Source organism: Musca autumnalis, unplaced genomic scaffold (genome assembly GCF_047663935.1).
Source record: "Musca autumnalis isolate F117 unplaced genomic scaffold, ASM4766393v1 scaffold_2, whole genome shotgun sequence".
NCBI lineage: Eukaryota > Metazoa > Arthropoda > Insecta > Diptera > Muscidae > Musca > Musca autumnalis.
In genome coordinates, this window is record NW_027411755.1 from 137766458 (window position 1) to 137777993 (window position 11536).

An 11536-nucleotide genomic window follows, 5' to 3' on the forward strand; every position below is an offset into this window, starting at 1 on the left:
TAGAGTATCAAATGTGGATTTTTTAAAGAACATTTTTGTAGGAATTTCGGACCATCAGCTGTGGATTTTTAAAGAATATTTTTTTGTATGACTTTCAGAGCATCAAACGTGGATTTGTAAGGAATATTTTTTGAAGGGCTTTCAGAGCATTAAATGCGGATTTTTGAAGAATATTTTTTGAAGGACATTTAAAGCATCAAATGCGGATTTTTGAAGAATATTTTTTGAAAGACATTCAAATCATCAAATGTAGATTTTTAATCATTATTTTTTGAAGGACTTTTAGAGCATCAAATGTGGATTTTTAAAGAATATTTTTTGTAGGAATTTCAGAGCACCAAATGTGCATTTTTAAAGAATATTTTTGGTAGGAATTTCAGAGCATCAAATGTGGATTTTTAAAGAATATTTTTTGTAGGGTTTTAAGAGCATCAAACGCGGATTTATAAAGAATATTTTTTGAAGGACTTTCAGAGCATTAAACTTGGATTTTTAAACAATATATTTTGAAAGACTTTCAGAGCAATAAACAATATTTTTTGAAGGACTTTCAGAGCATCAAATAAGCACTTTTAAAGAATATTTTTTGAAGGACTTTCAGAGCATCAAATAAGCACTTTTAAAGAATATTTTTTGAAGGACTTTCAGAGCATCAAAAGAAGATTTTTAAAGAATATTTTCTGAAGGACTTTTAGAGCGTCACACGTTGATTTTTTAAAGAATGTTTTCAGTGGGACTTTCAGAGCATCAAACTTGAATTTTTAAACAACACATTTTGAAGGACTTTCAGAGCTTCAAACAATCACTTTTAAAGAATATTTTCTGAAGGACTTTCAGAGCATCAAAAGAAGATTTTTAAAGAATATTTTCTGAAGGACTTTTAGAGCGTCACACGTTGATTTTTATAGAATGTTTTCAGTACGATTTTCACAGCATCAAACTTGGATTTTTTTAAAGAATATTATTTTTGTAGGACTTTGAGACATCAAACATGGATTTTTAAAGAATATTTTAGTAGGACTTTCAGAACATCAAACAAACACTTTTAAAGAATATTTCTGAAGGAGTTTCAGAGCATCAAACGAGGATTTTTAAATAACATTTTCTGAAGGACTTTCAGAGCATCACACGTGGATTTTTAAAGAATGTTCTCAGTAGGGTTTTCCGAGCATCAAACTTGGTTTTTTAAAGAATATTTTTGAAGGACTTTCAAATTATCAAACGTGGATTTTTAAAGAATATTTTTTGACGGACTTTTTGAAAATCAAACGTGGATTTTTAAACAATATTTTTTGAAGAACTTTTAGAGTATCAAATGTGGATTTTTAAAGAACATTTTTGTAGGAATTTCGGACCATCAGATGTGGATTTTTAAAGAATATTTTTTTGTATGACTTTCAGAGCATCAAACGTGGATTTGTAAGGAATATCTTTTGAAGGGCTTTCAGAGCATTAAATGCGGATTTTTGAAGAATATTTTTTGAAGGACATTTAAAGCATCAAATGCGGATTTTTGAAGAATATTTTTTGAAAGACATTCAAATCATCAAATGTAGATTTTTAATCATTATTTTTTGAAGGACTTTTAGAGCATCAAATGTGGATTTTTAAAGAATATTTTTTGTAGGAATTTCAGAGCACCAAATGTGCATTTTTAAAGAATATTTTTGGTAGGAATTTCAGAGCATCAAATGTGGATTTTTAAAGAATATTTTTTGTAGGGTTTTAAGAGCATCAAACGCGGATTTATAAAGAATATTTTTTGAAGGACTTTCAGAGCATTAAACTTGGATTTTTAAACAATATATTTTGAAAGACTTTCAGAGCAATAAACAATATTTTTTGAAGGACTTTCAGAGCATCAAATCAGCACTTTTAAAGAATATTTTTTGAAGGACTTTCAGAGCATCAAACGAGGATTTTTAAAGAATATTTTCTGAAGGACTTTCAGAGCATCACACGTGGATTTTTAAAGAATGTTTTCAGTGGGACTTTCAGAGCATCAAACTTGAATTTTTAAACAACACATTTTGAAGGACTTTCAGAGCTTCAAACAATCACTTTTAAAGAATATTTTCTGAAGGACTTTCAGAGCATCAAACGAGGATTTTTAAAGAACGTTTTCTGAAGGACTTTCAGAGCATCACACGTGGATTTTTAAAGAATGTTCTCATTAGGGTTTTCCGAGCATCAAACTTGGTTTTTTAAAGAATATTTTTGAAGGACTTTCAAATTATCAAACGTGGATTTTTAAAGAATATTTTTTGACGGACTTTTTGAAAATCAAACGTGGATTTTTAAACAATATTTTTTGAAGAACTTTTAGAGTATCAAATGTGGATTTTTAAAGAACATTTTTGTAGGAATTTCGGACCATCAGATGTGGATTTTTAAAGAATATTTTTTTGTATGACTTTCAGAGCATAAAACGTGGATTTGTAAGGAATATTTTTTGAAGGGCTTTCAGAGCATTAAATGCGGATTTTTGAAGAATATTTTTTGAAGGACATTTAAAGCATCAAATGCGGATTTTTGAAGAATATTTTTTGAAAGACATTCAAATCATCAAATGTAGATTTTTAATCATTATTTTTTGAAGGACTTTTAGAGCATCAAATGTGGATTTTTAAAGAATATTTTTTGTAGGAATTTCAGAGCACCAAACGCGGATTTATAAAGAATATTTTTTGAAGGACTTTCAGAGCATTAAACTTGGATTTTTAAACAATATATTTTGAAAGACTTTCAGAGCAATAAACAATATTTTTTGAAGGACTTTCAGAGCATCAAATAAGCACTTTTAAAGAATATTTTTTGAAGGACTTTCAGAGCATCAGACGAGGATTTTTAAAGAATATTTTCTGAAGGACTTTCAGAGCATCACACGTGGATTTTTAAAGAATGTTTTCAGTGGGACTTTCAGAGCATCAAACTTGAATTTTTAAACAACACATTTTGAAGGACTTTCAGAGCTTCAAACAATCACTTTTAAAGAATATTTTCTGAAGGACTTTTAGAGCATCACACGTTGATTTTTATAGAATGTTTTCAGTACGATTTTCACAGCATCAAACTTGGATTTTTTAAAGAATATTATTTTTGTAGGACTTTGAGACATCAAACATGGATTTTTAAAGAATATTTTAGTAGGACTTTCAGAACATCAAACAAACACTTTTAAAGAATATTTTCTGAAGGACTTTCAGAGCATCAAACAAGGATTTTTAAAGAACATTTTCTGAAGAATATTTTTTGAAGGACTTTCAGAGCATCAAATATGGATTTTTAAAGAATATTTTTTGTAGGACTTTCAGAGCACCAACGTGGTTTTGCAAAGAATATTTTTTGAAGGACTTTCATAGCATTAAATGTGGATTTTTGAAGAATAATTTTTGAAGGACTTTCAAAGCATCAAATGTGGATTTTTAAAGAATATTTTTGAAGAACTTTCAGAGCATCAAACGTGGATTTTTAAAGAATATTTTTGAAAGGCTATCAGAGCATCAAACGTGGATTTTTACAGACTATTTTTGTAGGAATTTCGAAGCATCAAACGTGTATTTTTAAAGAATATTTTTCGAAGGACTTTTAGAGCATCAATCGTGGGGTTTGAAAGAATATTTTTGAAGGGATTATCAGAGCATCAAATGTGGATTTTTAAAGAATATTTTCTGAAGGACTTTCAGAGCATCACACGTGGATTTTTAAAGAATGTTTTCAGTGGGACTTTCAGAGCATCAAACTTGAATTTTTAAACAACACATTTTGAAGGACTTTCAGAGCTTCAAACAATCACTTTTAAAGAATATTTTCTGAAGGACTTTTAGAGCATCACACGTTGATTTTTATAGAATGTTTTCAGTACGATTTTCACAGCATCAAACTTGGATTTTTTAAAGAATATTATTTTTGTAGGACTTTGAGACATCAAACATGGATTTTTAAAGAATATTTTAGTAGGACTTTCAGAACATCAAACAAACACTTTTAAAGAAGGACTTTCAGAGCATCAAACGACGATTTTTAAAGAACATTTTCTGAAGAATATTTTTTGAAGGACTTTCAGAGCATCAAATATCGATTTTTAAAGAATATTTTTTTGTAGGACTTTCAGAGCACCAACGTGGTTTTGCAAAGAATATTTTTTGAAGGACTTTCATAGCATTAAATGTGGATTTTTGAAGAATAATTTTTGAAGGACTTTCAAAGCATCAAATGTGGATTTTTAAAGAATATTTTTGAAGAACTTTCAGAGCATCAAACGTGGATTTTTAAAGAATATTTTTGAAAGGCTATCAGAGCATCAAACGTGGATTTTTACAGACTATTTTTGTAGGAATTTCGAAGCATCAAACGTGTATTTTTAAAGAATATTTTTCGAAGGACTTTTAGAGCATCAATCGTGGGGTTTGAAAGAATATTTTTGAAGGGATTATCAGAGCATCAAATGTGGATTTTTAAAGAATATTTTTGACGGAATTTTTGAGCATCAAACACGGATTTTGAAGGAATATTTTTTGAAGGACTTTTAGAACATTAAACGTGGATTTTTGAGGAATATTTTTTGAAGGACTTTTAGAGCATCAAACGTGGATTTTTAACGAATATTCTTTGAAGGACTTTCAGCGCAACAAATGTGGATTTTTAAATAATATTGTTTGAGGGACTTTTAGATCATCAAACGTGGTTTTTTAAAAAATAATGTTTGAAGGACTTTTAGAGCATCAAATGTTGATTTTTAAAGAATATTTATTGAAGGAAGCATCAAACGGGGATTTTTAAAAATTATTTTTGTAGGACTTTCAGAGCTTCAAACGTGGATTTTTAAAGAATATTTTTCAAAGGACTATCAGAGCATCGAAGTTGGATTTTTAAACAATATTTTTCGTATTACTTTCAGAGCATCAAACGTGGATTTATAACAAATATTTTTTGTAGGACTTTTAAAGCTTCAAATATTTTTTAAAGGACTAGCAGAGCATCAAAGTTGATTTTTAAAAAATATTTCTAGAAGGCCTTTTAGATCATCAAACGTAAATTGTTAAATAATATTTTTGAAAGACTTTTAGGTCATCAAACGTGGATTTTTAAAGAATATTTTTAAAGGACTTTCAGGGCATCAAATGTGGATTTTAAAGAATATTTTTAAAGGACTTTCAGAGCTTCTAACGTGGATTTTTAACGAATATTTTTGAAAGGACTTTCAGAGCACCAAACGTGGATTTTTAAAGAATATTTTTCGTATTACGTTCAGAGCATCAAACGTGGATTTTTAATTGAAGAGCTGTCAGATCACCAAACGTGGATTTTTAAAGAATATTTTTTGAAGGACTTTTACAGCATTGTACGTAGAGTTTTAAAGAATATTTTTTGAAGGACTTACACAGCATTGAACGTCGAGTTTTAAGGAATATCTTTTACGGGCTTTCAGAGAAAGATGATATGGAGCATAGTTTTTTTAAGCCCTGCAATTAATATCTATTGCAAAATTATATTTCTTCATAACAAAATATATTATTTTACATCGTTTATAATTAATTTTTAAATTTTTTCTTCTGCTACATTTATTACAATCAAGATAGCGCGGCAATGTTTGCCATTAAATATCTGTCAAATTAAATGTTGATCTTTTTGTGATTTAGATTGTAAATCAATGTGTTTGTAATGAATGGATGGGAGACCCCACATTTTATCTAATGATGTGAATTTAATTGTTGTCAACACATTTCCCTTATAACGAATGTTATTTATTTTGTTTGTTAGCCCCATTCCCCTTTTTCTGATACGCTCCCTTCTATTAGGTCGTCAACAAAAAAATAAACGTGTTTATTAGCTATTATTATTTTTTTCTATTCTACAACAATTGTTTCGAATGATGTTGATGATGATTACAGCTAATGTTTGTAAAAAGTATATTTTATATGAATATGGATTGTTACATATGTACATACAACGTAAGTACATACACATCAGCGATTGATAAAATTAAAAAAGTGTGGGTATTATTTTAAATTAATTTTTTAAGTGCCTTTTCAAATAAAATCTACCAAGCTGAAACAAGTAGGGATGTAAGTAAAGATTTATCGATGAGACATAGTTTTGTCTGTCACTATGCCATATCTCTGATATTTTGTAATATACCACAAACTTTCAAAATTTAAAACGTTTTTTTTTCGAAGTAAATGACAATTGGGTACAGAGAAAAAAGTATAAAAACCCCCACGTTTTGTTGTAGGATGTAAGAAGCTATGAACTTTATTAAATAAATATACTATTTCTCTCGTGGCATCACTACAATTGATAGTTCTATTTATTCAAAGTTATTCAATAGCAACTACATACACACATCTCTTTACAAAACTTCGAATGGCCATAGTAAAGTGTAATAACACTTTTGTACATAATTTAATTAACGGCTTGATTTATGAAGCGATAAATTCTACAGCTTATGTTTTAATTATGCCATAAAAATATGCCTTACGACCGATATACCATGCATGGATGAATGAGTGTAAAGCGGAACTATGTCATGTCATAAAGATGACATGACTTATAGTTGTAACATTTAAAACAAAAATTGGCACTTTTTACTGTAAACTATAACTCTATTCAAAAATAGCAATTCTTTTTGAAACCTCTATTATTTAGAAGGCATACTAAACTTGATATTGGTTTTGATAATTTTCGAAATAATAATTTCTATAGCTGCCATGAAATGATGAATGGACTATGTGTTGGATGGTTTACCAGAGAATGAAATAATCTGGCGACAGATTCAGATTCAAACTTCCGCGTAATCTATATGCCAACCAAGTAAAAAAGAATCAGAATTGCCCAGGGGTGCCATGTTGGCTGTTTTCCCGTTACTTGTGGTGATTTTTGACGTACAAAAACCACTGTTTAAGCAGGAATGTCAACTGTTTTATGGTGAAAATCGCTACAGACATATGGTGTGTATGTGGCTGTAGCGATTTTTACCTCGGAACAGTTGGCATCCCTGGAATTGCAGACACCTAAATTCTCTCTGCCTATGATCGTACAAAAAATAATAACAGGAGTTGAGGACATGGGCGTAGCCAGAAATGCTTTTTGGTCGTTCTAGGGGGTGGCAAATGCTTATGCTTAATATGGAGGGTATAATTAAATTTGTCATTCCGTTTGTAACACATCGATCTATATATTCTTGATCAGGGTAAAATTCTAAGTCGATCTAGCCATGTCCGTCTGTCCGTCTGTCCGTCTGTCTGTTGAAATCAAGATACAGTCACAATTTTTATGATAGAGCTTTGTAATTCGGTATAGAAGATTCTATTACTCCTAGGATGTTTGGTATTGCTAATAGGCTATATCGGTCCACGCCTTTATGCGCCTACCACGCGATTTTCGGTATTTTGAAGGTGTTGGCTTCATTATCACACAGAAATGAAAGTTGGTACATAGTCTTCTTTGGAGGTATAAAATTTTTCCCCAGAATTTTGTCGGTATCGGTCCACGCCTTAATATAGAACGATACCACCCGATTTTCGGTATTTTGAAGGTTGTAGGCTAAATATTACTCCGAAATAGCTGAAACTTGGTATTTAGACTTCGTTGGGGGTACTCAACTTTCCTCTTTAAATTTGTCGGTATAGGTCACACCTTCATATATCCCCCATAGAACGGTACCGCCCGATTTTCGGTATTTTGAAGGTTGTGGACTCAATATTCCTCCGAAATGGCTGAAATTTTGTATTTAGTCTTTGTTGGGGGTACAAAACTTCCCTCCTCTAAATTTGTCGGTATATGTCCATGCCTTCATGTAGCCCCCATAGAACCGTACCTCCCGATTTTTGGTATTTTGAAGGTTGTAACCTAAATATTACTCCGAAATAGCTGAAATTTGGTATTGAAACATCGTAGGGGGTACTCAACGTTCCTCTTTAAAATTTTCGGTATAGGTCCACGCCTTCATATAGCCAACATAGAACGGTACCTCCCGATCTTCGGTATTTTGAAGGTTGTGGCCTCAAAATTCCTCCGAAATAGCTAAAATTTTGTATTTAGACTTCGTTGAGGGTACTCAAACTTCGCCTTTAAATTGTTAGGTACAGGACCACGCCTTCATATAGCCCCCATGGAAAGGTACCTCCCGATTTTCGGTATTTTGAAGGTTGTGACTTTAATATTCCACCAAAATGACTGCAATTTGGTATTAAGTCTTCGTTGGTGATATAAAATTGTTACCCAGAAATTTGTCTGTACAGGTCCATGCCTTCATAAAATTCGTCGGTATAGGTCCACGTTTCGATATAGCCCCCTTAGAACGGTACCTCCCGATTTTCGTAATACTGAAGTTTGTGACATCAATATTCCAGAAGAGTATTATCAGTATGGTTTCGTGTTTTTAGGGTATTGGGAAAAATAATTATGGAAGATATGTTTTGCGATATCTGATTTACTTTTTGTGATATCAAAAACATATTTTATACCGTTAGAAGACAATATTATCCTAAACGTATCTTGTTTTAGTAATGTTATGATTTTTGTACCTAAATTCAAGGTTCCTAGTTCAATTAAGTACTAGAATCTTGTTCTTTTCGTAAATTTTAAAATCTTTTTTGATTATTCAATAGAAAACATGTTCCTTTTTCGCATAACGTTGATATTTAAGGAAAAAGTATGGTAAATTTCACTTTTAGAGTCCGTTGGAGAATGTCCCATATCGATGGCGAAGCTGCCCCATGGATGGGGAGGCTTCGCCACTTTTTAGACATTTTGCAAATTCTCAAAAATAAAATTTTTAAAAAATAAAATTATAAACATTTATATATGAAAACTTATAATCAAGATATGCTAATATTTTTGCCAAAAATAATATTTGAAAAAACTTTAACAGTGTCGATACGAGAACATTTTGAACAAAAACGTGACGAAGGCGCCGCATGTTACCGTATATATCCACGTCTTCCTATATCCCCATAGAAGCGTTCTTCTTGATTTTCGGTATTTTTAAGTTTTAGCCACATTCTTTTACCGAAATATAGGAAATTTGGTATTTAGTCTTCTTTAAGTCTAAAAACTTTTTTTTTTTTGAAATTTTGCCTGTAAGGGCGAAGATCATTTTTAATGATTTTTTTATTAATTTTCTCGTTTAGAGTTAAGCTTGATGATGGGAAATTATTTGCAAGTGAAAAAGGAAAGCCAAGGACTCGAACCCACATAGTCACCAAATTACGTTACCTGGTTTCATTGGTGGTAAAGCAAATCTTCGGACGTATCGACTATGTAATGGCTTCTCAGTCCCAGAACTTATCGTTTTTTAAAATGCTAATGTGTTTTGTACATTTACGCGGATACTTGGCCACAGAAATGTATTTCCGCCAGAAAGTTGTCGTTATAAATCGACGTTTTGGGTTTACAGTGGGATAAAATGCAGATCTAGCGTGCAGAAAATAAAAGTAAAAAGTTTTATTGTATGTTTATCCATAATTATGAAAAGAATAGTTTTAGATTTTACTTAATTTATTGATATATTTGGCCGATTTGTATTATTTATATAGTTTTTGATATAACTCCCATAAGGCGGTACCTCCCGATTTATGTAATTTTGATGATTTTGGGCGTATTATCCAACTGAAATGGCTGAAATTTTGTATTTAGTCTTCGTTGGGGGTATAAGATATTCCAACAGAGAATTGTCGGTACAGGTTCACTTTTTGATATAGCTCCCATAGGAATGTAGCACCCGATTTTGGTAATTTTGAAGATTTTAGACGCATTATCCAACTGAAATGGATGAAATTTGGTATTTAATGTTCTTTGGGGGTAGAAAATATTCCAACAGAGAATTGTCGGTACAGGTCCACTTTTTGAAATAGCCCCCATAGGACGGTACCGCCCGATGTTTGATATTTTTAAAATTTCACCCATATAATCCAACCAAAATGGCTGAAATCTGATTTGAATATGTATAATTTATGGTGCTGGATATATTTACACTATGCAACACTGAAAATGCAAACACCTTCTAGTATGCATTTTTTGAAAGTACATATTTAGACTATAAAAACCCTAGTAGGGTTTTGGCCTGTCAGATCCAGTCCGGATTTTATGGCCTCATCTAAACCGGGCTAAATCTGCACTTTTTTGCATTTATCAAGCCTTTATCTCAGAAACGAATAGGAATTTTGCCTTGCTGTTTTTAACAATATTGTAGCCCTAAACTAGTAGAACTTATCTTTTGAAAAAACCACATAAGAAAAACTCCATCTAGGGCATCAAAATCTATAAAATATAGAAAATTTTACATAATTGCTGAAATTCAGGTCAGTATCGGCTAAAATATTGAAAGTTGAACCAAGTAACCTTCTGCAAAAATCGTCCAAATAAAGTTCTCAACAATTTTTTAGAACATTCTAAAACTCTAAAATGCTTACTTCATGTTGTTTCAGCGGTATTTTGCATCTTATCTTTTACAACACGTATTTCAAACACAGTTCACACCAACAGTTTATTCTCGCATTTCGGATTTCACTACATTATTGACATTTTTATTAAATCGTCGTTGAAAAATATACTGAAAATAACGTGACAGAGGCATTTTACAACAATGACATGTTCTGAAGAGTTGTGTATTACATCCCAGGGAATATTTTTCCATAAGAAAATATTCAGAAAAAAATTAACGGTTTTGGAGATACGGTGCGAAATGTATAAAAATTGTGTAATTTTTTCATATATTTTGAAATTTGAGGCAATAAATGTAGTTTTTCGAGTTCATTATTTCTCCAAATATTTTATTCTTGTCCTTATCTACAAATTTGCTTCAGAGGTCAGAAGAAGATTCGCATTGGTTTCAGAGATATAGCCCCAAATTTCTTCAAAAGCTCAATATTAAACCATGTTTAGGTGGGGCCATAAAATCCGAGCTGGATCTGACACAACAAAACCAAACTAGGGTTTCTTGTCGTTTGGGTCTTTACTTTCAAAAAATCCTCAGTTCGAATTGTTTGCACAAAATCACCTTAAAAATGTTGCACAGTGTTATAACTCAAAAACTTGTATTTAACAGTTTATTTGGAGAAGCATCACTGCATTCATTTCCCTACTTGCTCCCATATCGTGGGATCAATTCCAAGTGATATCTGATATTATTTATCAAAATTTTTTCTATAATCGTAGTTTTAATTGAACAAAACTTAAAAAAAAGCTTCCTTCCCGAATTGGCGTATTTCTTCAAAAATTGCTTTAAAACCGAAAGTCGCAGGAAGTCGCAGGAAAAATGTAAGGCCTTATTCTAGACAAGATACATAAAAAAACAAGTAAAAAAGTGTCAGTCGGCTTTGCCGACAGAGATATACCCTCAGCCTGTGTATATTGAAACAATTTTTTCCCAAAAAACGCGTGTATTTATGGAGTTTTAAAAATTTTGGGCGTTTGAACTGACAAAAATGTTGATTAGGATTAAAGATCAAAAGTTTTGCGGAGGAGATACTAAAAAGAATGGATCTCCAGCCACTGCATATGGTACCATAGGGGTTTTTTACAACTTCAGGGA

General features: G+C 31.4%; 1 protein-coding gene across 1 annotated transcript in view; it reads right to left on the minus strand.

Annotated features, from left to right (window-relative positions):
* The window catches only part of ine (solute carrier family 6 member inebriated), a 51103-nt gene that overhangs the window by 39102 nt on the left and 465 nt on the right, over positions 1–11536 (minus strand). The gene's annotated exons all lie outside the window — the stretch shown is intronic.